Genomic DNA, 25,485 nt, shown 5'->3' with positions numbered 1-25,485 from the left:
GACCATAATACCGTAATATCGTAAGGCAACAAAGAGAGGTCCAAGATCACATGTTCAAAGGCAATATTTTACAATCAAGTATTTAAGATGAATTTCCACATTATGATCAATTAGGATGAATCTCCGCATTAAAATTAATTAAGTAATTAGGATGAATCTCCACATTAAAATTAATTAGGCAATTAGGATGAATCTCCACATTAAAATTAAGTAATTCAGAATCCATCTCCATAAGGGTATCCCACAAATAAAGTGGAATACCTAGCCGGCCGTTTCATCGGGAATATGTAGGCCTTTACACAATTCAGCACACGGGTTAGAACATCGAGATAAAGTACAATTGAAAATTGCACCACAAAATAAACACAACAGTCATAAGGTCAGGCCAAATAATGCAGAATTATAATAAATCTTGATCAGATAAACATAAGGCAGAACAGAAAAGAAACAAAACAGCCACTGTCCCGTTCGCTCCTGCTTCGCCTAGCGAAGGCTTAGCGAGTGCTCGCTACAGGCTTGCTTAGCGATGTGCTAGCGAGCGGCTACGGGTTTTGAGTTTGATAGCAGCATGATCTCCGGAACCCTGAACTTTATGGCATTTAATTACAGGAATAGCATGGACAAACATTCAGGATATTCAGGCATACTTAAATTCACATGTGAAATCAAATTACATATCCGAAAATTTAATCATGATGCCTTATGTATGTAGAGATTACCGATTAAAAGCATAAAACAGTAGTGATGCGCAAACCTGTTTGCAACGGAGCTGCGATGTTGAAGGGACTGACCACTCTTGGTATCGGATGGAGTTGGGCGGAGGTAACTTCGGTGCGGATGAGTGGCCTTCAGGGTTTCTTTACTCGGAATTCTCTGAGTTGGTCTCCAGGGTTTCTATGCCAGGGTTTCTGTCCGTCTTCGTCTGTCCATTTTCGTGACTGAAGTGTCGGTATTTATAGTGATTGTGGTGACCTAATGGGCTCAGAATGAAGCCCGAAAATTCTGATATATCGCAAGCTTCGCTAGGCGAAGGAGTTGCTCGCCTAGCGAGCAAGCTAGTTTGGGCCTTTTTCTGGATTGGGTCTCTTATGAGCTGGGCTTTTGTTCCTTTAAGGTCAGTGCCTTGCAGAATAAGTTGAAGTGCTTCGAGAAATGTTTTGCAAGATTAATGGGCAAATTTTGGGGTATGACAGCTGCCCCTGTTCAATATTCTTGAACCGAGAGAGTTAGGATGGCAAGTATGTCATTCGTGGTCTGGAGGTGGAAGATTATTGAACACTAGAATGCCCCAAAAATTTGCACTTGTCAATTAGTCTTGATGGAGATGGGCTTAAAGATGTCATCCAGGAAGTTTGATGATGAGAGCTTCAGATTGTGTCGTACGTTAGACGATATCTGAAGACATGGGTGTCATACCGGGTCATACGCTAGACCGTATAGTGAGTCATCCATTAGGCCGTCGCCTTCGCCGGGGAGTCAGAGTGTGTTATACGTTGCTGGGGATAAGGGATCAGAATGGACCATACGCTAGACCATATTTGAATAGCAGAGTGAGTTGTCCATTAGGCGGGCGATTTCGCTGGGGAGGAAAGATCAGAATGGATCGTACGCTAGATCGTATCTGAGTTGCAAGATGAGTCGTCCATTAGGCTGTATCTGAGGATGAAAGGGGAGTCGTACGCTAGACCATACTTCAGAATGTACCGTACGCTAGGCAGCATATGAGGGGATGAACATCCAAATGGGTCGTACGCTAGACCGTCTCTGAGCAGCAGAACGAGTCGTCCGTTAGGCTGTTTCTGATGATGAAGGGGGTAGTCATACGCCAGACTACACTTCAGAATGTACCGTATGCTAGGTAGCATCTGAGGGGATGAACATCCAAATGGGTCGTACGCTAGACCGTCTCTGAGCAGCAGAACGAGCCGTCCGTTAGGCTGTTTCTGATGATGAAGGGGGTAGTCATACGCCAGACTACACTTCAGAATATACCGTATGCTAGGTAGCATCTGAGGATTTGAACATCCAAATGGGTCGTACGCTAGACCGTCTCTGAGCAGCAGAACGAGCCGTCTGTTAGGCTGTTTCTGATGATGAAGGGGGTAGTCATACGCCAGACTACACTTCAGAATGTACCGTATGCTAGGTAGCATCTGAGGGGATGAACATCCAAATGGGTCGTACGCTAGACCGTCTCTGAGCAGCAGAACGAGCCGTCCGTTAGGCTGTTTCTGATGATGAAGGGGGTAGTCATACGCCAGACTACACTTCAGAATGTACCGTATGCTAGGTAGCATCTGAGGATTTGAGGGTCCAACTGGGTCGTACATTAGACCGTATTGGAGTAGTTGAAGGTCAGAATGGATCGTACGTTAGGTCGTATCTGAGTTGAAGGCGTCATATGTTGAGCGGAATCAGAATGAACCGTATGTCAGGCTATATCTGATAGTATTTTTATATGTTGGATTTGCAATGAAAATCTGAGATGTAGTCGAATCTTGAATGTAATTGATAAAGAAGTCCGTCTGAATGGACCTTTGTTTTGACTGTATCAGGAGGATAATTAACCTGAAAAATAAAGTTAGCTTCATGCCATGTCATGATGCATGAGATGTTTTATGCTTATGAAAATGAATGCGAACAATGTATGCATGCGTATGTTGTGAAGTGATGTAATGAATGAATTATGCATCTGAAAAGTTTTTCCTGGCGACTCCCTGGGGAAAATAAATCCCCATCTTCTGGTTGGAGATACTTGTATTGATGACCTTTCCTTAGCTGGGGGTACTTGATTTCTGTCTGATGGTGGAAACACTCAACAGAGCCCGACTGGGGATGGAAGAGATGACCAGTCTGTCTGGTGATGCCAACCTCTTCTGGGGAATAGCTGGTTTATGCTGGGGAATATAATTAGCCACCGGATTCATCGGAACGCATGGTTATACCTTCTCCTCGATCCTGAAGTCTTTTGTAATTGCTATTGCCGTTTTATGCATGCATTTTTGACAAACATCGATCATATTCAAATGCACATATTAATTCAAATTAACTCAATGGACGTTTACGCAAACAAAACAGAGAAAGTAAAACAAAAGCATTTTTTTTTTGGAAACAAAATTGTATTGATTTTGAAAGAGGGCCTATAAACAGGCAATTTGTGTACATGGAGACAGAAATCCTAGTAAGAGGAAATTGTCGTGAACATAAAGAAAAGCTATGAAGGAAAAACCCTGTTGATTTTAATTCTACTACTGTCATTATGTCTTCAAGCGTCTCATCTCCTGCTGTAGGATAGAATTGATTGGCTTGTTCAGTCCCTTGAACTTGGATAAAGCTGTCTGAGAACGGGACATAGTCATACACTTTTAATCCCTAATTTTTGCCTGGACCGCCTTTTCAGGTTTTCAGTCCACCAGGATGCCCTTTTTTGCCCAAGCCGCCTTTTCAGGTTTTCGACTTGTCGGGTGTACATTTTTATATGTTTATCCCTAATTTTTGCCCGAACCCTTTTGGTTCGCCGGGATGCCCTTATTTTTGCCTAGGTACGTCGACCTAGCGGGTCTTTTTTATGCGTAGTATTTTTTAACTATGTCTGCGTTCACGGGATGTGGGAAGTCTTCGCCATCCATTGTAGCAAGTATCATGGCTCCACCAGAGAATACCTTCTTAACTACAAATGGCCCTTCGTATGTGGGAGTCCATTTGCCTCTAGAATCACCTTGTGGTAGAATGATACGCTTTATTACCAAGTCGCCACTTCGGAATTATGGTGTTTTATTTTGAACTGCGTGCAGAGTTCAGTAATCATCTTGTTGTTCAAATTAGCACCATTATCAGTGATAGCTCTTTCAGGAGACAACAGGTTTCTCAAATGTGTATTTGATAAGATCCATCTTAGAAATCAATAAAGCGGTATGATTCAACATATACTGTCTTAGTCGGCGAGCATCCCAAGCCAAAGCACAACAAGCTTTCTCGAGCTGTGAGTATCTTGTTTCACAGTCGGTACCTTTTGCTAAGGTAGTATATTGCATGCTCTTTTCGACCAGACTCGTCATGTTGCCCCAGCACACACTCCATTGCATTTTCTAACACGGTCAAGTACATGATTAGAGGTCCTCCTTCAACTGGTGGCATCAGAATTGAAGGTTCTTGGAGATACTTCTTGATTTTGTCACAGTAATTTGGAGACGGATTTGCAAGTAGCGGTCAAATGGGAGCTAAATCGGGCGACGCGGTCCAGATTTATGATTTCGATCGATGCCCCAAGCGGCTGAATAGTCTTTTCTTCTTGCAGTAGTCTGGCAAGCTCTCCAGGTACTTCACAATCTTCCTCACTTCCATCCTCGGCTTGGTAGATCGGATTTTCAAAGTCATAATGAACAGTAGTAGAATTATTATCAACAGGATCCAGAGTGGATATGGGTCTGCGAATTGTTACGTGAGTGTGTGCAAGAAAGCATAACTTGTTTGAAAAATGACAAGAAAGATAAGGAGCGCAATATTTGAATGCAAAAAGGTCCATTGATTTATTGAATACGAATATGCTTATGAAAATGACAAAACCCTTGAAAAATTAGCTATTGTGCCCCGGGCATAGACACAATGCTTTGAAAATAGCAATAACAATTACTCCTGACTAAAGGAAATCAGGATTGTGTCTTCAGCCTTCCAATTATTGAGTCCGTCACCAATTGTTGGGAAAATCCAGCTATCCAGGTTGCAATCGCTATCAGCATCTTCTACAGCATTGACAGTCTCGTCATGATTAGGCAGAGGAGCAGTGATGACATTAGGAGTCTCCGGATGATCAAATTCAAATTCTCCAGCGTCGATCATATCCTGAATCTTATTTTTCAACAACCAACAATCGTTTGTATCATGCCCGGGGCTATCGGAGTGATATGCACACCTGGCGTTGGGATTATAACTAGGAGAGGTAGTGTTGGGTTTTGCAGGAGGAACTCTGAGGGTAATCAAATTTGCCTTTAGCATACCCTGCAGTGCTTGTGCTAAAGTCATATTGATCTTCGTAAACTGCCTTCTTCCCGGGTTAATGTGACTCACAGATTTCTTGTCTTTCTTTTCGAGCAAGAGAGCCTTCAGTTCCTCCTGCCCCTTGGATAAGTTCAAGACCATCTCTTGGAGTTGAGTATTCTGAGCCTGGAGATCTTTGACAATTTGTTCGAGGTCCATTTTTCTGTTTGCAGGAAAACCGTGAGAACATTGATCCCTTTAGAGTACCTGTTATGCAATGTTATGTCATGCTATGCAATGTCTGAAATGTTTTCAATGTTTAAAGTCCTTGAAATGGTTAGTACAATGCCACGATGTCATGATGTTATGATGTCACAATGTCACGATGTCATGATGTTATGATGTCACGATGTTATGATGTTATGATGTTATGATGTTATGATGTTAAGTAAACAACAAGCACAAGCAAGTCAGACCACCATCATCCCTAAGTTTTAAGGCTTGCATGAGTTCCATAGGTAAGTACCCTCCCCACTGAAGTTTGGTTGGTTCAACCTGTCCTAGAATAGTAACCGGGTTCTAGAAGGATCTCCAATCATTGACCTTCCTTTAAGTCCACTTCAGTGCAACACCAAGTGGTTGACCAAAGCTTCCCTAAAGTCCAATCTCGAGGAGTGTAGTATCGAGTCTCAACCAACCCCAGTCGGAACCGAAGTCAGTTATCTCACTACTTTCTAATGGCTAGGATGAGTCAATTAGGGTTCTAAAGGTCTGGTTAATGCTTTGATGACACCACGCGGACGCCAAATTTCTCCTCAAGTAAACATGAGGAACATCAGGACATCCAAAGTGTCACATTAACCGTAGCCATCATTTTGACCATTCCAGTATACGCCGGATAGTCGCGATGATTTATTGCTACTTACCTAAGGTACACTAGATCCGGGTGTAGGATCTTTCACTCAAGCATAAAATACCCAAGCAATCCCTTAAAAGTAAATCAGACAATTTGAATAAGTGATCTTGTTTTTTAAGGTAACCTCTCTTTTTAAGTATCCCCAGCAGAGTCGCCAGTTCTGTCATACGGTGAACTGACTTCGATGTGTTTTTGCTTTGGAAAGCAAATGTCGCAGTTAGCAAGAGTCGCCACCGACTTTTCTTTTATCCAATAAGGAAAGGCGGAAAAGAACAGGAAAGACCTTAATTTAGATTTTGGATTCGGGAGGTACATTATACAAAGGGAAGGTGTTAGCACCCTTTGTATCCATGGTTATCCATGGGCTCTTAATTGCTTGATCACTTACGTTATTTTTTTTCTTGTCTGAAAAGTGCTTGTGAATTGTTTAAAAAATATTTTGAAAGGATAATTTAACTTTGTAATGATTCTTGTACGAATGTATACAAAGTGGTTATTTCGTTTAGTTTTGAAAGTTGTTTAGAAAAATATAACTTGGTAATGATTCTAGTACGAATGTATACCAAGTGGTGATTTTCTAAAAGATGTTCTGAAAAGGTGTGAGGTGTGAAAAATGTTTAAGTTGTGAGCAAGCATTTAGGAATTATACCTACCCAAGGTCTTTATGGGCATTTCCTATCCTTATGAGGGTAAAACTGTCCTTACTATTGAGAAGTAAGTAGTCTTATCCTTTGGATGTAAAAGGGTCATCGTAGGGTCATTGATTGGTCATTGAAGGAAACAGTTGTGAGGATACCTTAGCATTCGAAGGGACGATCATCATTTAACCGTAGGCTACAACGAAGGGTCATCGAGGGACAAAATCATATATTCGCAGGCAACGTCCGAGGGACTATGATTTATTTTAGAGGGACATGATGATTTAACCGAAGGGTCTTTGCTAAGTGTATCCCCCCATTCGCGGGACATGACCATAATACCGTAATATCGTAAGGCAACAAAGAGAGGTCCAAGATCACATGTTCAAAGGCAATATTTTACAATCAAGTATTTAAGATGAATTTCCACATTATGATCAATTAGGATGAATCTCCGCATTAAAATTAATTAAGTAATTAGGATGAATCTCCACATTAAAATTAATTAGGCAATTAGGATGAATCTCCACATTAAAATTAAGTAATTCAGAATCCATCTCCATAAGGGTATCCCACAAATAAAGTGGAATACCTAGCCAGCCGTTTCATCGGGAATATGTAGGCCTTTACACAATTCAGCACACGGGTTAGAACATCGAGATAAAGTACAATTGAAAATTGCACCACAAAATAAACACAACAGTCATAAGGTCAGGCCAAATAATGCAGAATTATAATAAATCTTGATCAGATAAACATAAGGCAGAACAAAAAAGAAACAAAACAGCCACTGTCCCGTTCGCTCCTGCTTCGCCTAGCGAAGGCTTAGCGAGTGCTCGCTACAGGCTTGCTTAGCGATGTGCTAGCGAGCGGCTACGGGTTTTGAGTTTGATAGCAGCATGATCTCCGGAACCCTGAACTTTATGGCATTTAATTACAGGAATATCATGGACAAACATTCAGGATATTCAGGCATACTTAAATTCACATGTGAAATCAAATTACATATCCGAAAATTTAATCATGATGCCTTATGTATGTAGAGATTACCGATTAAAAGCATAAAACAGTAGTGATGCGCAAACCTGTTTGCAACGGAGCTACGATGTTGAAGGGACTGACCACTCTTGGTATCAGATGGAGTTGGGCGGAGGTAACTTCGGTGCGGATGAGTGGCCTTCAGGGTTTCTTTACTCGGAATTCTCTGAGTTGGTCTCCAGGGTTTCTATGCCAGGGTTTCTGTCCGTCTTCGTCTGTCCATTTTCGTGACTGAAGTGTCAGTATTTATAGTGATTGTGGTGACCTAATGGGCTCAGAATGAAGCCCGAAAATTCTGATATATCGCAAGCTTCGCTAGGCAAAGGAGTTGCTCGCCTAGCGAGCAAGCTAGTTTGGGCCTTTTTCTGGATTGGGTCTGTTGTGAGCTGGGCTTTTGTTCCTTTAAGTTCAGTGCCTTGCAGAATAAGTTGAAGTGCTTCGAGAAATGTTTTGCAAGATTAATGGGCAAATTTTGGGGTATGACAGAGCAACACACCAAATTTCATGTCATTTGGACAAGTGGAAGTAAGGAAATTAAAATCCCTAAGTCAAAGCATGTTCATACAAGCTCACACAAGGCATCAAATCAATCATCAACTTTAGGCAAGTGTAAAACAGAAATGGCATAAGATAAATGAACCACTCCAAAGCCAAAATGAAATTTAACATGTTAAGAACCAATCCACAAAATTTCAGCTTTATATGATAAAGCATGAGAATTTCTTAAGTCATGTAAGTAGAACTCTCCACAAAAGTTCAAAAATGACTAAACAGCAAAGAAAATCCCAATCAAATAGGAAATGAATCTAAAAAATCTACAAAAAATCATGCTCACACTAGACATACAGAAGTAATCACATGCAAAAATTCAGAGCAATTGGCATAGCATAAGTATGGAAACAAAATTTAAGAAGTTGGACAAAACATAGTGTGACATACATTGTCACACTCATGAAGATCACATCATATCTCTCAATCTAGAAACTCAAAAATGGCAACCCATATACCAAAATGACCAGGAATGAGTCAAGATCATGCATACAAAATTTCAACCATTTTCAATTAGGCATCAAGATTTTATGAAAGAAAATGTGAGCATGGTGCACAAAATGACATGGTACACTAGAACAAACCCTAGGCATTTAAAAAATCTAACCGTGCACAAATTTATTAAAAATGTCCATAAAATAATAGACATGATGATGAACAAATCAAAAAAAGAATCAGGAATTTTGGATGTGTATTTTTTGATTTATCAATTTTTGAATGTGGAAAAGAAATTAAAATGAATGAGAAGGCAACATGTAACATGGAAAGCAATTGAAATGATGTGCAAAAAGAAAATATGAGAATGCTGTAATGGAGTATCGAACACACGCCATATTTAAATTGAGCGCGTTTCACATTGAAACGCTCCGTTTCAATTATTACGTGGCGAAATGTTATTCGCGGCATGGCGCACAAACATGGGAACCACATGTAAGGCCAGGCAAATGGATCAAACGCGTTTGGAAAGGATTTCTGGACAAATTCAACAAGCGTTCTTCGTGTTCATCAAGATTTTCCAGCATATGAACAAATTGTTACCAAAATCAATAAATGATATACCGTTCAACTTGTCTCATCATGCACAACAACAATACAAACCTAATTTGTTCTAATTCTAACTATACAACATGAATCAATCAAAGTAAGTTTTAACATCAAACATTAAAATCCAGATTTCTTCATCAATTCTTAATGAAAACGCACGATTTGAATTGCATTGTGATCTCTGAACTAGGATCTACAAAAGCCATAACCTAATTCTAGCAATTAAAAGATTCGAGATCCAACCTCTTGAAGGTGCAGCTGTTGCTTTTGTTGGATTTAAGGCTCGAAATGTAGAAACAGATACTTGAGGATGATTCAGGAGATGAATAAAGTATGTTCTCGAGCTCAATTATGCTCCAGCTCGAAGGAATTTCAAAATGCCATGAATATGCTCCAAGTGCAACAGTCAAGAATCTTCAAGTTTTGCCACGATTTTCCTTCAACAGTTCTTCACTAGCATATGCAGATGAGGATTGATGCAAGCACAAGCCAAAAGAATGAAGAATTTGAGGAATCCAAGTGAAAAAAGTGTGAGAGAAATTGAGAGAATTTTGATGAATTTTCTGTTAGATCTGAAATTGTGATTGTGGATCCCGAATTTCTGTTATGATTAGGCTCTTATAGTACCTGCTAATCCAATTGTTAAACATGATTAAGCAAATTGGAAATGGATTAGTGAGATGCTCATGTTATGTCATTTGGCCAAAATGCCCCTTTTTCAATTTGAACCAATGGAACAGTGCAATTCATGTTTAAGCAAACCCAATTTTCTGTTTGAAAGCCATTTGAATTGATTTGGCATGAAAATTGCATGTACTTTTCAAATTCATTATTTTTCCCACCAAAACTTAATTGGTTCACTTGAAAAATGACCTTTTTATGTGATGCTTTTTGATGAAATGTAATGATGGATTATGATAGTACATGTCAAATGGGATTTGCTCAAAAAAGAATCACCCAATTTGGCCAAATGGTTCAAGTGTTATGCCTCCTTGAAGTTCAACTTTTTCTGAAAATGATTTGATCATAACTTGCCAACCACGCATGAGAAATGAGTGTTCTTGGACTTTTTGGAAAGGTGAGAGCAAGATCTTCAACTTTCATGTTGGACAAAATTTGATTTGAAGCTTGCTTGGACATGTAAATTTGAGGAGAAGGACTTTCCATTTTGGGCAGTTGAAAATTACAGGTCCTTACTATTTTGGGAAACTTTTTGTCTGACCTCAAGTCCTTCACTGTTGATGTTTGACATGTTATATGAGGCTTGTATGGACATGAATGAGACCTTTCCAACCATCTCACACCTTCAAAGCCCTAATTAAATGCACAGTTGACCACAGTTGACTTTGCTAGGGTTTTGGTTGACTGAGCCATGTACTAATGACTTTCAAGCCTCTTTCTCTTGAGATCTTGATACCAAATGATACCATAACTCATATGAATCTCTTATGAATGATCATGGTGCCCAAATTCTTCAAGAATGGCCACCATCTATTGCTCAATGACTTGCTTGACTGATTGGCTGTTGATTGCTTCAGCTGCAAGTAACAGGGTTAGATGACAATATTTTTGTACTTTTGGGTTAGTAAACAAATGAAAAGCAATGATATACAAATGCTAAACATGCTTGGTGATCAAGAACCACACTCACAATGATAACCCACCCACTAGGAGGCAAGCAAAGGTGCACAATGATCCTTGAGGCAATGATATGATATGATATGATGCCATGGGGGATCTGAGGGACAAAATTGGGGTCTTACAGATGCCCCTATTTAAGGTCATTCTAGCCGAAGAAGTGAAGTTTAGAAATCTTCATCTCGACGCGGTAGAATGGGCTTAAATAACAGTAGTGAGACAAATTTTGGTCCCTAAGAGACCTCATGATGCGGATGTATGCATGCGAAAGACACAAACTCTGTGGGGAATATGATTCACACAGAAGAAAAGACGATCCATCGGAGTAGTTCACTCGCCAGGAACAGAGACTCTAATAGGACTCTTATGGGGATTCTTATAGGGGATAATAAAGAAAAGGAATGCGTGGGCAGGACACGACTCTGATTTGGGGAAACAGAAACTGACACAACGTGAACAAAACACGATGGGATCGGACTGGAGACCTCACTGGGAAAATGAAAGGACTCACACTGGGGAACAAAAGATTCCAAAGGACAAACTCCATTTGGAAAGACAGCAAGCTGACTCAAACTATCCACGAAGGATACTTCGGATAAAAATCCGGACTCGGACCAGGAAAAGATCCACAAAGAATCTCCCTGCCGGGAAAATGCATATACTGGGGAAAACGCCAATATAACAAAGGGTAAAATCACAACAGGAAATCCACCGGGAAAATGTCTAACAAAGAGACCTTCCTGGGGAAAAGTAACAAGATGAGGTGTTACCGGTATAAGGGTAACCAACTCAGGAAGAATGAATATCTAAAACCGGTATAAGGGTGAGAGATATCAATCAACCAAACATCTGAGAAGGACCTGAAAAAGGTACATAAACTCAGGGGAATCTGACTCCGCAAGGGACCAAGGTCATAATAGGGAGCAGAAAGGAAGGAACACCAGGGATACCGAAGTATATAATAGGTGACCGACCGAAGCGTGAATTGGTATATATGCCAAGACACTCATCATCCTGAAGAAAGCTAGAAAAGCAGACTTGTTTGTAGGATGGATATTCGATTCCACAGGGAATATGAATCTTACTCTGCGGAGAAAACAATCAAAAGATTGATCCAAGAGTGCATGAGACACATTATTCATTACCGGCAGACCGTGAATAATATACTCGAAAAGGAAGAGACACTAGAGATACCGGAGTATATAATAGGTGACCTACCAAAGACGTGAATTGGTATATATGCCAAAACACTCATCATCCGAAAGGAGGGCTTGAAAAAGCAAATCGACTTACAGGATGGACATTCGAATCCACAACAGGAAAACGAATCTTACTCAACTGGGGACACAAACCCAAAGAGTGCATGAGATACAATATCCATTACCGTCAGAACGTGGATAGAATACTCGCATGAGATATATTATCTATTACCGGCGGACCGTAGATAATACACTCGCATGGTAAGAAACACCAAGGATACCGGTTACTGGGTATATAATAGGTGGTCTACCGAAAACGTGGATTGGTATATATGCCAAAACACTCATCATCCAAAACACAAACTGGTTAAAGGATGGGCATTCGATTCTACAAAAGAATACGAATCTTACTCTACTGGGGATAATCAACAAAAGATTCCACCCAAAGAGTGAAAGAGATATATTATTCATTACCGGCAGACCGTGAGTAATATACTTGAAAAGGAAGAGGCACCAGAGATACCGAAGTATATAATAGGTGACTAACCAGGAAAGAGAGACAATCGATACCAAGCATCCGGGTAAACGAAAGACAACTCAAAGGGATAAATTGCAAGCATCCGACAATTATCCGAAACAACAAATATTCGACTCCGCAAAGGGAATAACGAAATTTACTCGACTAGGGAAACACAAAAGGCTTCGACTGAAGAGTGCATGAGATATATTATCCATTACCGTCAGAACGTGGATAACACACTCGCATGGAAGATTATCCACAATCGGTTACTGGGTTAACAAAGGATAAATCGACCGAAGAGAAAGGCATCAGGATACCAACCAGGTATATAATGATGACCAATCAAAGGGGGCAACAATCATTACCGAGCAAACGGGTAAATGAAAGGCGATCCGCTGGGAATGAATTGCAAGCATCCGGCAATCATCCACAGGGACTGGCTGGGGATACATTGATAAACAATCAATGATCCGGGGAACAAATCACTAGCAAACGGTGAAAAGACCCACTGGCAACTTCAAAAGGGATAACATTGCGAGCATACGGCAATGATCCAGAAGACAACCTGCTGAGGATAAAATGCTAGCATACGACAATTATCCACAAGCAAAGGGAGGAATATCAACATCAAATAACGAATGAAGATAACCACAAAGAGTAACCGTCATCGGTTAGGATGAACAACAAGGTTAACTCTGCAAAGGGGAGCAATTAGTGTTTACAACTACCGAATACGGGGTAGAATACCATACTCTGGCGGGGATATCCACAAATTAGGGTTTACATCTACCGAATACTGGGTAGAAGACCAACAACTCTTACTCGAGGAATAAAAGGTATATAACCACAAATTCCGCCAAGAAGCAAGAACATAGGACTTACAACTACCGGTTACTGAGTAGAGGCCCAACAAAACTCCGCTGGGGATAAATGAATTGATGCCGGTTACTGGGCAAACCATTCATTTCTTCCACAGGGAAGCATAAGAAACAGCTGACACAACGCCGATTCGGAATTGATCCGAAAAGACAGACTGAATCAAAACACGTCCTATGAGGATATAACTCAATAGGAAAATTCATCCCAATATATGTGTTGGGAGGAAACGGAAGAAACCGTCATCCATGAGGACATATCTCAGTGGGGAACTGCAGAAGGAAAGACAGACACTTTCTGCTTATGGGCTGACTCTATATGGAGAGATTTAAACACCCGACATCTGCTTGGGAAGATCTATAGGAGAGATCTATATCACCCAAAGCAGGAGACAACAAACAAAAGATATATGGCAAAAGAATGCAACATGAATATCTGAATGTTTATGAATATGCATGAATATGCGTGATTTATGTTTGATGAATGCTGACAAAAACAGACAATTCTAACACAACCAGGCCCAGGAATCAAACGCCCGGTACTATACTTCCAAGGGAACCAACTGGAAAGCCAATCTGCTAGAGATCCACATGTTGTAAAGCAAAGATCTGCGAGTACTGCAGGGGATCAGGAGAATCCTGAGGATATCTGCAGGGGATCCTAGCATCAACTGAGAAACAAGAGTTCATGGCTCAACCAAGAACTGCTGCAAAAGCAACTCCAAACAACTCCGGGGAACAACCCACTGCAGGAGAATCATCCGAGTAGAATCTAACTGCACAAGCAACTCTACTGGGGAAAGCTGTTAGCTATCCTTTCGGAGAACAAACCAATGAAGGAGAAAGCACCACACAAGTAGATTCTGCAACAAGCCACTCTACTCGGGGAGAACATACATCCGACGGATCACACAAGCAGATTCTGCAATAAGCCACTCTACTGAGGATCAAAAGTAATCAGGAAATCACTCCAATCTTTGGGATGCTAGAGCCACCAACCGACCCTTACCGGGGATTGAGAGAGCTTTCAACAGGTAGAAACTGCCACAACAACCATTCTGCAGACTACGCTGGAGAAAATGGAAAGCAACCATGCTGAGGAGAGACACAACAACTCCGCTGGCGACTGCAATGGGGAGAGACTACTGCTGGAGAAGAACGCGAAGTCTTCAACAACATCTCTGCTTGCGACTATACTGGGGAACAACCCCACCAACAGCTCTGCTTGCGACTATGCCGGGGAAAGCGGTAAAGTACCGGGATATCAATCCACCAACCACTGAACCTACCACAAGGAGAACACCCATGCTGGGGAGATTACTACTGGAGAAGAAACTGAGTCTTCAACAACCACCTCTGCTTGGGGAACAACCCCGACAACAACTCTGCTTATGGAACAACCCCAACAGCAAAGCGGGAGAAAGAGGATACAATCAAATGCCAGGAATATGAACAACTGTCTTACCTGTTGGGAATCATACCACCCTCGGGAGAGCACTGAGGTATTCCTGAGTATCCTTTTATCATTATGAATATTCACTTTATTTAAAACAATAATTTGAAAAATTCTGTGTTTAAAACAATGATGTTTTATCAATTAAAACATGCAAAACATTTGTTGAACAGAAACAAATAAGAGTGCCAATAATTGGATAAAAGCTCAAATTTATTCGATGGAATGGTAGCCTGCAAATGGCAAGACTCCATAGATCTGTACAAATTTGAAATCAGTGACATATATTGGAAGAGGGCTACATTGAACATAATGATCCTTTCTCTACCAACTTGAATCTCGATGTATGCGAAGCTTCAGTCGACAACGAATCAAGAATCCCTGACGAAAAGACGGCTGGTGACCAGAAAGTCTTGTCAGGATGCAGTTACTTGCCGAATCCCTAATTTTTGCCTAGATTGCCCCAGGGTGAGGTACTCAATCTAGCGGGATGCAAATATACTCTTTTTTTTTCAAGTCTCTAATTTTTGCCTGGATTACCCTTGCGGGTTCTCCACCGAGACGCTCATTTTTGCCTAAGCCGCTCTTTCGGGTTTTCAACTTAGCGAGCCATTCTGCTTTTCATTTGCATATACCTTTTTTTTTAGGCAAAGTATTTCTTGACTGCATCTGAATTCACAGGACGAGTGAAATCCTCCCCATCCATTGTTGTAAGCATCAAAGCACCGCCTGAAAAGGCTCTCTTAACAACATATGGACCCTCGTAGTTCGGAGTCCACTTGCCCCTGGAATCGGGCACGAAAGACAAAACTTTCTTGAGCACGAGGTCACCTTCTCGGAACACACGAGGCTTGACCTTCTTATCGAATGCTTTCTTCATTCTCTGCTGATATAACTGACCATGGCACATGGCAGTCAATCGCTTCTCTTCAATCAAATTCAGATGGTCATAACGACTCTGAATCCATTCAGCATCAGTCAACTTGACTTCCATCAAGACTCTCATTGATGGGATCTCCACCTCTACTGGGAGCACAACCTCCATGCCGTAAACAAGAGAGAAAGGGGTTGCCCCTGTTGAAGTGCGTACAGATGTACGATATCCATGCAAAGCAAATGGCAGCATCTCATGCCAATCTTTGTACGTAACTGTCATCTTCTGGATAATCTTCTTGATATTCTTATTAGCAGCTTCAACGGCCCCATTCATCTTGGGTCTGTAGGGAGAGGAATTATGGTGTGCAATCTTGAATTCAGCGCACAACTCATCCATCATCTTATTATTCAGATTAGATCCATTATCAGTAATGATCTTATCTGGCACACCATAACGGCATATCAGCTGGTTCTTGATAAACTTCACAACCACCTGTCTGGTCACGTTCGCATACGAAGCGGCCTCAACCCATTTGGTGAAGTATTCAATTGCTACGAGAATAAACCTGTGTCCGTTGGACGCTTTCGGTTCAATCATGCCGATCATGTCGATTCCCCACATAGAGAAAGGCCATGGTGATGAAATCACATTCAGAAGTGTCGGAGGAATATGAATCTTATCCGCATAAATCTGACACTTGTGGCATTTCTTCACATATTTGGAGCAGTCAGACTCCATTGTCAGCCAATAGTAGCCTGCTCTCAACATCTTTCTAGCCATGGCATGTCCATTGGAATGAGTACCAAATGAACCCTCATGGACCTCAGTCATCAACAGGTTTGCTTCATGTCTATCCACGCATCTGAGCAAAACCATGTCAAAATTTCTCTTATACAGCACTTCACCACTGAGGTAGAAACTGCCTGACAACCTTCTCAAAGTTTTCCTATCTTTCACAGATGCCCCAGGCGGGTAGACCTGGTTCTGGAGGAAATTCTTGATATCAAAATACCAAGGCTTGTCATCATTCACTTCTTCGACTGCAAACACGTGAGCTGGTCTATCCAAACGCATCACGGCAATGTTAGGAACTTCATTCCAATATTTGACCACAATCATGGAAGCAAGCGTAGCAAGAGCATCTTCCATCCGATTATCCTCTCGAGGAATATGATGAAAGTCAACTTCGGTAAAGAACGTTGAAATCCTTCTTGCATAATCTCTGTATGGAATGAGACTAGGCTGATTCGTCTCCCATTCACCCTTGATCTGATTGACAACCAGGGCCGAATCACCATATACATCAAGATGTTTGATTCTCAAATCAATACATTCTTCAAGTCCCATAATACAGGCCTCATACTCAGCCATATTATTCGTGCATTTGAAAGTTAGCCTTGTTGTAAGCGGAATATGCATGCCATGAGGAGTAATGATTACTGCCCCAATTCCATTTCCGTATTGATTTACAGCGCCATCGAACACCATCGTCCATCTGGAACCAGGTTCCGGACCTTCATCAAGTGTAGGCTCATCACAATCTTTCATTTTCAAATACAGAATCTCCTCGTCAGGGAAGTCGTACTGAACAGACTGATGATCTTCAATCGGCTGGTGCGCTAAATGGTCAGCCAAGATACTACCTTTGATAGCTTTCTGAGCTCGATACTCAATATCATACTCAGATAACAACATCTGCCAACGGGCAATCCTCCCAGTTAAAGCAGGCTTCTCGAAAATATACTTGATTGGATCCATTCTGGATATCAACCAAGTTGTATGATTTATCATGTACTGGCGTAAACGCTTAGCAGCCCAAGCCAAAGCACAACACGTCTTCTCAAGCATAGAGTACCGAGACTCACAATCAGTAAACTTCTTACTGAGGTAGTATATAGCAGATTCCTTCCTCCCTGATTCATCTTGTTGACCGAGGACACAACCCATCGAGTCTTCAAGCACAGTCAAATACATAATCAGAGGTCTTCCTTCTACAGGCGGAGACAAGATCGGAGGTTCGGACAGGTATTCTTTGATACTGTCGAAGGCTCTCTGGCAATCCTCGGTCCAATCATGAGACTGATCTTTCTGGAGGAGCTTGAATATCGGCGCACATGTGGCAGTCATGTGGGATATAAATCTGGAAATGTAATTCAAGCGGTCAAGAAAACCTCGGACTTGCTTCTCAGTTTTGGGTGCAGGCATCTCTTGTATTGCTTTGACCTTTGCAGGATCAACCTCAATACCCCTTTCGCTGACAACGAAACCCAATAACTTACCGGAACGGACTCCAAATGTACATTTGTTCGGATTCAGGCGAAGTCTAAACTTCCTCAGACGCTGAAAAAGCTTCAACAAATGCTCAACATGCTCAACTTCCGTTCGGGACTTAGCAATCATATCATCAACATAGACCTCTATCTCCTTGTGCATCATATCATGAAACAAGGTGGTCATAGCTCGTTGATACGTGGCTCCGGCGTTCTTCAAACCGAAGGGCATCACTCTGTCGCATCTCAAAAAATACGATTCCTCGCGATGGTCGCGGAAAAATGTTGTTCGAACAGAGTCGCCACCGAACTTTATTTATCCCAATGAAGGGATAGGAAAATATCGATAAAACCTTATGAATAATAGAATAATGGTCGTCGCAACCATATTCGGGTTCGGGAGTGGATTACGTAAGGGGAAGGTATTAGCACCCCTTACGTCCGTTGTACTCAACGGGAACCTTTTAGTTCTAATGTACGTTTTGTGTGTTAATTTATGTTTGTTTGTTATCTTTGGGTTATAAGATATTGAAAAATAGAAATGGATGAGAACCTCAGAAAGGGAAAGGGGAGGTTTTTTATTAGTGTGCTCGCGAAGATACAACAATCTCCTGCCTACGTATCCTTATGGTGCAATAAGGAAATCAGAGCATTCGTAGTTCGGGGAACTACGGTTGGTTGGTGTCTTTTAATGAACGACTGTTTAGATCGCATCCTAAAGGCTAAACGTTGGCTTGTCTACTCTCGGCGGAGGCTTAAGCATTTAGTTTGTTGTGCGCATTAGAAAGGATTAACAGTGTTCTTTCTGAAAAGAGTTTCAGTCACATGGGGGTGACAAGTTGGATTAATATGTCAGATGTTTTGTTTGACTGGTTTCGATCGCACGAGGGCGAGAAAGGATAAACTTGATAGGTTAAGATATTTTTGGTTGGACGAGGATTACTCGGATAGTCGAGTAAGACAACGCGTATCCTAATAATCGAGAAGGGGAATAGAAGACTCTAAACCGCTTTTTTTTCATCCTTAATTATAGAAAGGATTTGATAATAATTAAGGTGTTTTAAATGGATGACGAATACTCAGATAATCGAGTAAGACAACCCGTATCCTAATAATCGGGAAAAGGAATAGAAAACTCTAGACCACTTTCTCTTTCATCTAAGTGATTATAAAAATAAGTTTATGTATGGTCGATGTATTTTTAGAATGAACGACAAGTGCTTGAATGACTGAGTAAAATAACTCATATTCAAGCATTTGAGAAGAGGAATTGAAAACTCAAGACCATCTCCCTTTTCGTACAATTTGTTATGAAAATGATTTGATTAAGTTGTATGTTTGCGGAAAAATGACAATTGTTCGACTGACTGAGTAAGAGAACTCGTATTCGAACAATTGAGGAGAGAAGTTGAAGACTCAAAGTCATCTCCTTTTTAATTTCATTATTATGAAAGTGTTTTGATTTAATCAGGGTTTGGAAGTTTGTAGAGGAACGACAATTATTTGACTAACCAAGGAAGAGAACTTGTATTCAAATAATCGAGGAGAAAAATTGAAAACTCAAAGTCATCTCCCTTTTCGTTTCATTAATATGAGTATGAACTCGATTTGATTGTGCTTAGGTGGATAGAAATGACGACTATTTGACTAACCGAGTAAGAGAACTCGTATTCAAATAATCGAGGAGAGGAATTGAAAACTCAAAGCCATCCCCCTTTTCATTTCCAAATGAAATGGTGTTTGATTGTGATTTTTAATTTGAATGAAAATACTCGACATTGGATCGAGGTTTTAAATTCATGTTTTGTGAATAAATTGGATTTTAGTGAATCAATCATTTAATCGATTAATTAAAACCGGATAGGTCTCATTGTAAGAAGGCCCAAGAGTAAGCCATGTGAGGTTGATGGCGATGCTTTTACAAGCGATCGACTTACAACGGTGTGGAAATGGTCTCGATATTGAATCAAGAGTTGTGCGATTTTGAATGATTTTATCATGGTTTTGAATTAATGAGGAAATGGAAGGAAATTGAATTTGTATTGGAAAATGATAGAAACCGATCAATTTTTTAATTACCAAAGTTAATTGATTAAAATTTGATTAAATCAGTTAATTAATATAATCAAAATTAATCATCAAAATTATTTGATTAAATCAAATATTCAAGATAATTAAAATTAATTATTAAAAATAACTAATTTAAATGAATTTTAATTAACTAATATATATATTTAGAACAAAATTGGTTTAAAAATAATTGAAACGAATTAACAAACAATGTGCCCAAAGTTAGTTTGTACATAGCGACAATGGTATTGACGTGTCGTACGTAATGGACCAAAGCGCGGTGAAACCGTATTGATATATCAAAAGAAAATCCAATCATTGCAACAGTATATATAAATGTTGAATCGATGGATTAAAATTCGATTTATTTAAGAACAGTTTTGATTTCAAAAAATAACTAAAATGTTCTTTTGACATAAAACCCTTAAGTTCAAAGACATCACAAAAAGAGATACAAGATAATTATTGATAGGCCGAAATCTAAGTCAATAAGAAACAAAACAGAATTTATTAGATTAAATTAACCTATTACTTTAAACCTATAGAAAATCACCCAACAAATAAATGGATGATAAAAACTTATCTTAGAAAAAACTTAATGATTTCTAACTGTTAATTATTATTTACAAAGCAAAATTGCTTAGTGAAATGAAAATAGTATTTAAGAAAGAAAAAAAAATGAGACAATTTAATCATGTATTTTCCATCACCATACTATTAATGCTACAATGCTATTAATGCTACAGTATGCATCATCATACACATCCACACTATCTGTATTATGATAAAAGTAATATAAACACAAATTTACACAAATTTACAGCAGTACACAAAATTCACTGTCATATCAGTATCCATTATGCAGAAAATTTAAACATAAAAACTCACACTATCATATCAGTATCCATTATGCAGAAAAATTTAAAACTCACACTATCAAAAGGCAAATCTCTAACAGATCCGAGAGGAAAAATCCGGAAATAAAAGAGAGCTTCGTCATCCTTCACCAATCAAATTCATAAACAAAAGTATATATCCTCCATTAACAAAACATTTCATGGGATCGAATCTACAACAACAAGACATACAAACACCGCCGCGGAATCGAATAAAAAGACATACACAAAGTAGTATAATACAAAAAATAAATCATGTTGTTACCATGATGTCGAAGGTTGTTGTCGTGAATGGTCGGTCGAAGAAATTCGGCATTGAGATTTATGCATCGAAGCTGCGAATGATATTCAATTTTAAACGCGACAACTTAAGCATACAACAACAACAACACGATCACATCAAAAATACCCGAAAAAGAACATTACGACATTCTAATACCAACAATCAACATAGATTAATGCAACCAAATCTAAATCAAAACAGTGGCTATAACCAACAGCGTAATATCAAGGAAAACGCAACACAAACTGCTACCGTAACGCGAAACCACTTTAATCCCGCAGCAAGAAAATGATAGCATTAAACATGTAACAAATTCATTGCAATCAATACCAAACTGCTTCAATACAACTCAATACGAAGTTTAATATGTCTATGAAATCAACATGATGCGATTAGCGGAACGTAAAGAGAATAACACTAAAAAATATTGGATATAACAATAAACAAAAGCCTTGCCCATAAGAGCCACTTCTCCAAACAGAAAACCAATTGGACATGACAAATGCAAGTAGCAATTAAAATTATCATAATAACAAAAGCCTTCTAAAGTTGGTACAACAACACCTTGGTAAGACAATTTACAAACAGAACACAATAGGAAACCAGTAGAAAACAATGAGGCCATAGTCATATTCAAAAAACACTACCTAATGGAATCAATCTCAGAACATCCACACTCCATAATACTTGCAACAGTTTGTGACACAACAGACACAACAGAAATCAATAAAAATTTAATGTAATAACAGAGTTAATATCAAAATCACAACACCACAAGCATACGAAATTGATATTTTTACCGAAGCGGTGTCACTGCTGTCGTTTGTTGTCACTGCGGAGTTGGAAGGTTTGTTGCTTGGTTTCGCCTGTTGGGGAAGAGAGGATCTGCGTCGCGGTTGGTTGTGGTGAATTTAGAAGAGCAAACCGTGGCGGCGGCGATGTCGGTGAACAGAGGTGGATTCACCTGAGTGTGAAGGAGTTCGGTTATTGACACGGCGGTGAGGTCTGGAATTTATCGCCGGAATATATGAGGAAGATGGCGGATGGTTCAAAATTGACGGTGGTTGAGAGATGATGCGGCGACGTAGTGGTAGTGGTGGCGATTCACGGCGGTTATTCTAGGTTGTTTCGGCGGAAGCGAAAATGAGGTGTTAGTGTGAGGGAGTGACAGTGAGTTTATGGCTGTGATGGTTAAGGGAAGAAGAAAGGTGCACGGTGGATGGTGGAGGCGACGGTGGGGTGTCGCGGTAAGGAAGAAAGCTGTACAACTTTTCCTTTTTCTCTTTTTTTTTTATACTTTCTCTTTTTTTTTTTGGAGAGTGAGAGGGTGGGAAAGAAGAGAGGACCTGTGAATCTGTGTGAGAGATAAGTGTATTAAATGAGGGTTGCTGGTGAGAGAGAGATAAATTCTTTTTTTTTTATTATTTTCTATGTAACCGTTGAGGGATAGATCCGTTGGTACCAGCTGTCAATAATTCTTTAGACCAATCAATTTTATTATTATTTCTATTAGTATGTTTAAGTAAAAAAATAAATAATAATAAAAAGAGTTTAGGAATAGATTCAAAATCAAATAAGATAATCTCAAAATAATTTCTTATTTATTTTTATTTAGTTTTATTGATTATTTTGAAAATAAAAATGACTGAATGCAACTAAAAATATCGGGCAAAAAATTGTTCAAAAAATTAAATCGGATGCACTAAAATGATCAGCGCAAAATATATTTATTGAAAAAATACAGCGTTTCTTCAAATTCTGAAATAAATTCGCACCGGTTAAAAAGATCAGGCGGGTCAAAATGTAATCGAAACAGTCGCTGAAAAATATAACGAGTATACCAGGTTAAACTACGTGAACCGTAGGTTAATAATACTGGCGTCTGTAATTTTAATTTTGAGACTTTTTACCCGCTGATTTTGCATGTTCTTGAGAAACGAATTAACCAATTTGTCTGTGTTTTCAATAAATTTATCCTGACTGATATTTTAGGTACTATTCATGATGAAATGCATGTTATGTGGTACAACTGATGCAAATTGAAAATGAAATCGATTTTACAAAAATTTAAATATGCCCGGACAAAATTGGGGTATGACACACTCGATAACAGAATGTTCCCCAAGGTGTGATGAATGTTGTCTTCTCCATATCTTCGGGTGCCATTTTGATTTGATTATATCCGGAAAATCCATCCATAAAGGAAAAGACTTTGAATTTAGCTGTATTGTCTACCAACATATCAATGTGTGGTAGAGGAAAATCATCTTTCGGACTAGCTTTATTCAAATCTCTGTAATCAACGCACATACGGACTTTTCCGTCCTTCTTAGGAACAGGCACAATATTGGCCACCCATTGAGGATATGTAGAAGTCACCAGAAACCCCGCATCAATTTGCTTCTGAACTTCCTCTTTGATCTTCACTGCCATATCTGGATGAGTTCTTCTGAGCCTCTGCTTCACAGGCACGCACTCAGGCTTCAAAGGCAGGAAATGTTGCACAATATCTGTATCTAGACCCGGCATGTCTTCATATGACCAAGCGAAGATATCGGAATACTCTCGTAGCAAATTAATCAAATCCTTCTTGACAGACTCTTCAAGAAGTGCCCCAATCTTCACCATACGGATACAATCCTCAGACCCCAAGTTGACTGTTTCCAAATCTTCAAGGTGGGCTGAATGATCTTCTTTTCGTGCTCAAGGAGACGGGAAATCTCATCAGGAATTCCTTCAACATCATCTTCCTCTGCCTCGAATACAGGGAATTCAAAATTGGGAGATGGCGTTGGATCATTATGTTCAATGGGTTTTAGAATCAACCTGCATAATGATTTTGGTTAATGAAAAACTTTTGAATTTAAACAAGCAAATCATTTATGCAGATGAAAAAATGTTTGCTTTTATTCTTGTTTTTTATGGGTTTTTTGTGATCACTGATTTCATGCAAAAAAGCAAAAAATGAAAACAAATGGAAAAACAAATGTTTAACAATGCGTTAATTGAATGAAAATATCATTGTATAAATGCTGCCAACAATGTCATCACTTCTCCTTTTGGCATGGGAGAAGGGTTTTAAACAAAGTGAACAATTACTCTGATCTATGGATGACTGTAGGAACATCTACAGCGACCCAATTGTGGCAGACACCACCAGGAATGACGAAACTGTTCAAGCCCTCTACATCCTCTTCCAAGATAGCAGCAGCTTCTTCCTCAGGTTGATCGTCATGGATGAATCCTGCGCTCTTGAACAGCCCATGCTCATTAAATGCCCCAGAACATTAGCCAATGCCAGCCCGGGATCTATTGTCTTCAAGCTCAATCACCTTCCCTAAACCAGCTACTGCACCACATTCAATGGCCAGCTTTGCATCTTTATAGGAAGAAAATGAAGGAGACTTCTTCTCGATTGGTTCATCAATAGATAAAGCTTGGAACGGAGTTCCAACTTCATCCTCGGCATCAATATATGAGAAAGAAGACAGGTGGCTAACCAGGAGAGCCTTTTCTCCCCCTACCACAACCAGTTTCTTGTTCTTGACAAATTTCAGCTTCTGGTGTAGGGTGGATGTCAAGGCGCCAGCCTCGTGAATCCATGGTCTGCCTAAGAGACAGCTATAAGATGGGTGGATGTCCATTACCTGGAAGGTAACTTGGAAATCACTTGGTCCAATCTTGATTGGGAGGTCAACTTCCCCAATCACGGTCTTACGCGACCCATCAAAAGCCTTCACAATAACACCACTCTGCCTCATGGGAGGACCTTGATATGACAACTTGGAGAGTGTGGTTTTTGGCAATACATTTAAGGATGATCCAGTGTCCACCAGCACGTTGGACATGGCATCAGCTTTGCAATTCAGGGAGATGTGTAAAGCCATGTTGTGGTCTCTTCCCTCCTCAGGGAGATCAGCGTCACAAAAACTCAAAGTGTTGCAAGCGGTAATGTTCGCAACGATGCTATCGAACTGCTCGATCGTGACGTCGTGATCAACATACGCCAAATCCAAAACCTTCTGCAGAGCCTCCCTATGGGGTTCTGAATTCAACAGCAGAGATAACACGGAAATTTTGGATGGCGTTTGTAGAAGCTGGTCTACAACGTTGTACTCACTCTTCTTGATGAGCTTCAGCATCTCATCAGATTCTTCATTCATAATACCACTCGGGCCAACAGAAGAAGCAGGAGTCTTTTGTACAGAGGAGGAGGGTTTGGCAACAGCAAGTGCCGGATTC

The 25,485-nt window shown here is 40.0% G+C and overlaps 1 long non-coding RNA gene across 1 annotated transcript; it reads right to left on the bottom strand.

Moving 5' to 3' along the window:
• Positions 1-20,870: 20,870 nt before the first annotated feature.
• Positions 20,871-22,608, bottom strand: LOC127074248 (uncharacterized). The gene is made up of 2 exons (XR_007785957.1): positions 22,044-22,608; positions 20,871-21,295 (listed from the first exon to the last, which is right to left on the bottom strand). It is a non-coding gene; the product is annotated as an uncharacterized LOC127074248 (long non-coding RNA).
• Positions 22,609-25,485: the final 2,877 nt, after the last annotated feature.

Source organism: Lathyrus oleraceus, chromosome 4 (genome assembly GCF_024323335.1).
Source record: "Lathyrus oleraceus cultivar Zhongwan6 chromosome 4, CAAS_Psat_ZW6_1.0, whole genome shotgun sequence".
Lineage (NCBI taxonomy): Eukaryota > Viridiplantae > Streptophyta > Magnoliopsida > Fabales > Fabaceae > Lathyrus > Lathyrus oleraceus.
The sequence above is the reverse complement of the archived record's forward strand: the minus strand, read 5'-3'. Positions and strand labels throughout refer to the sequence as shown.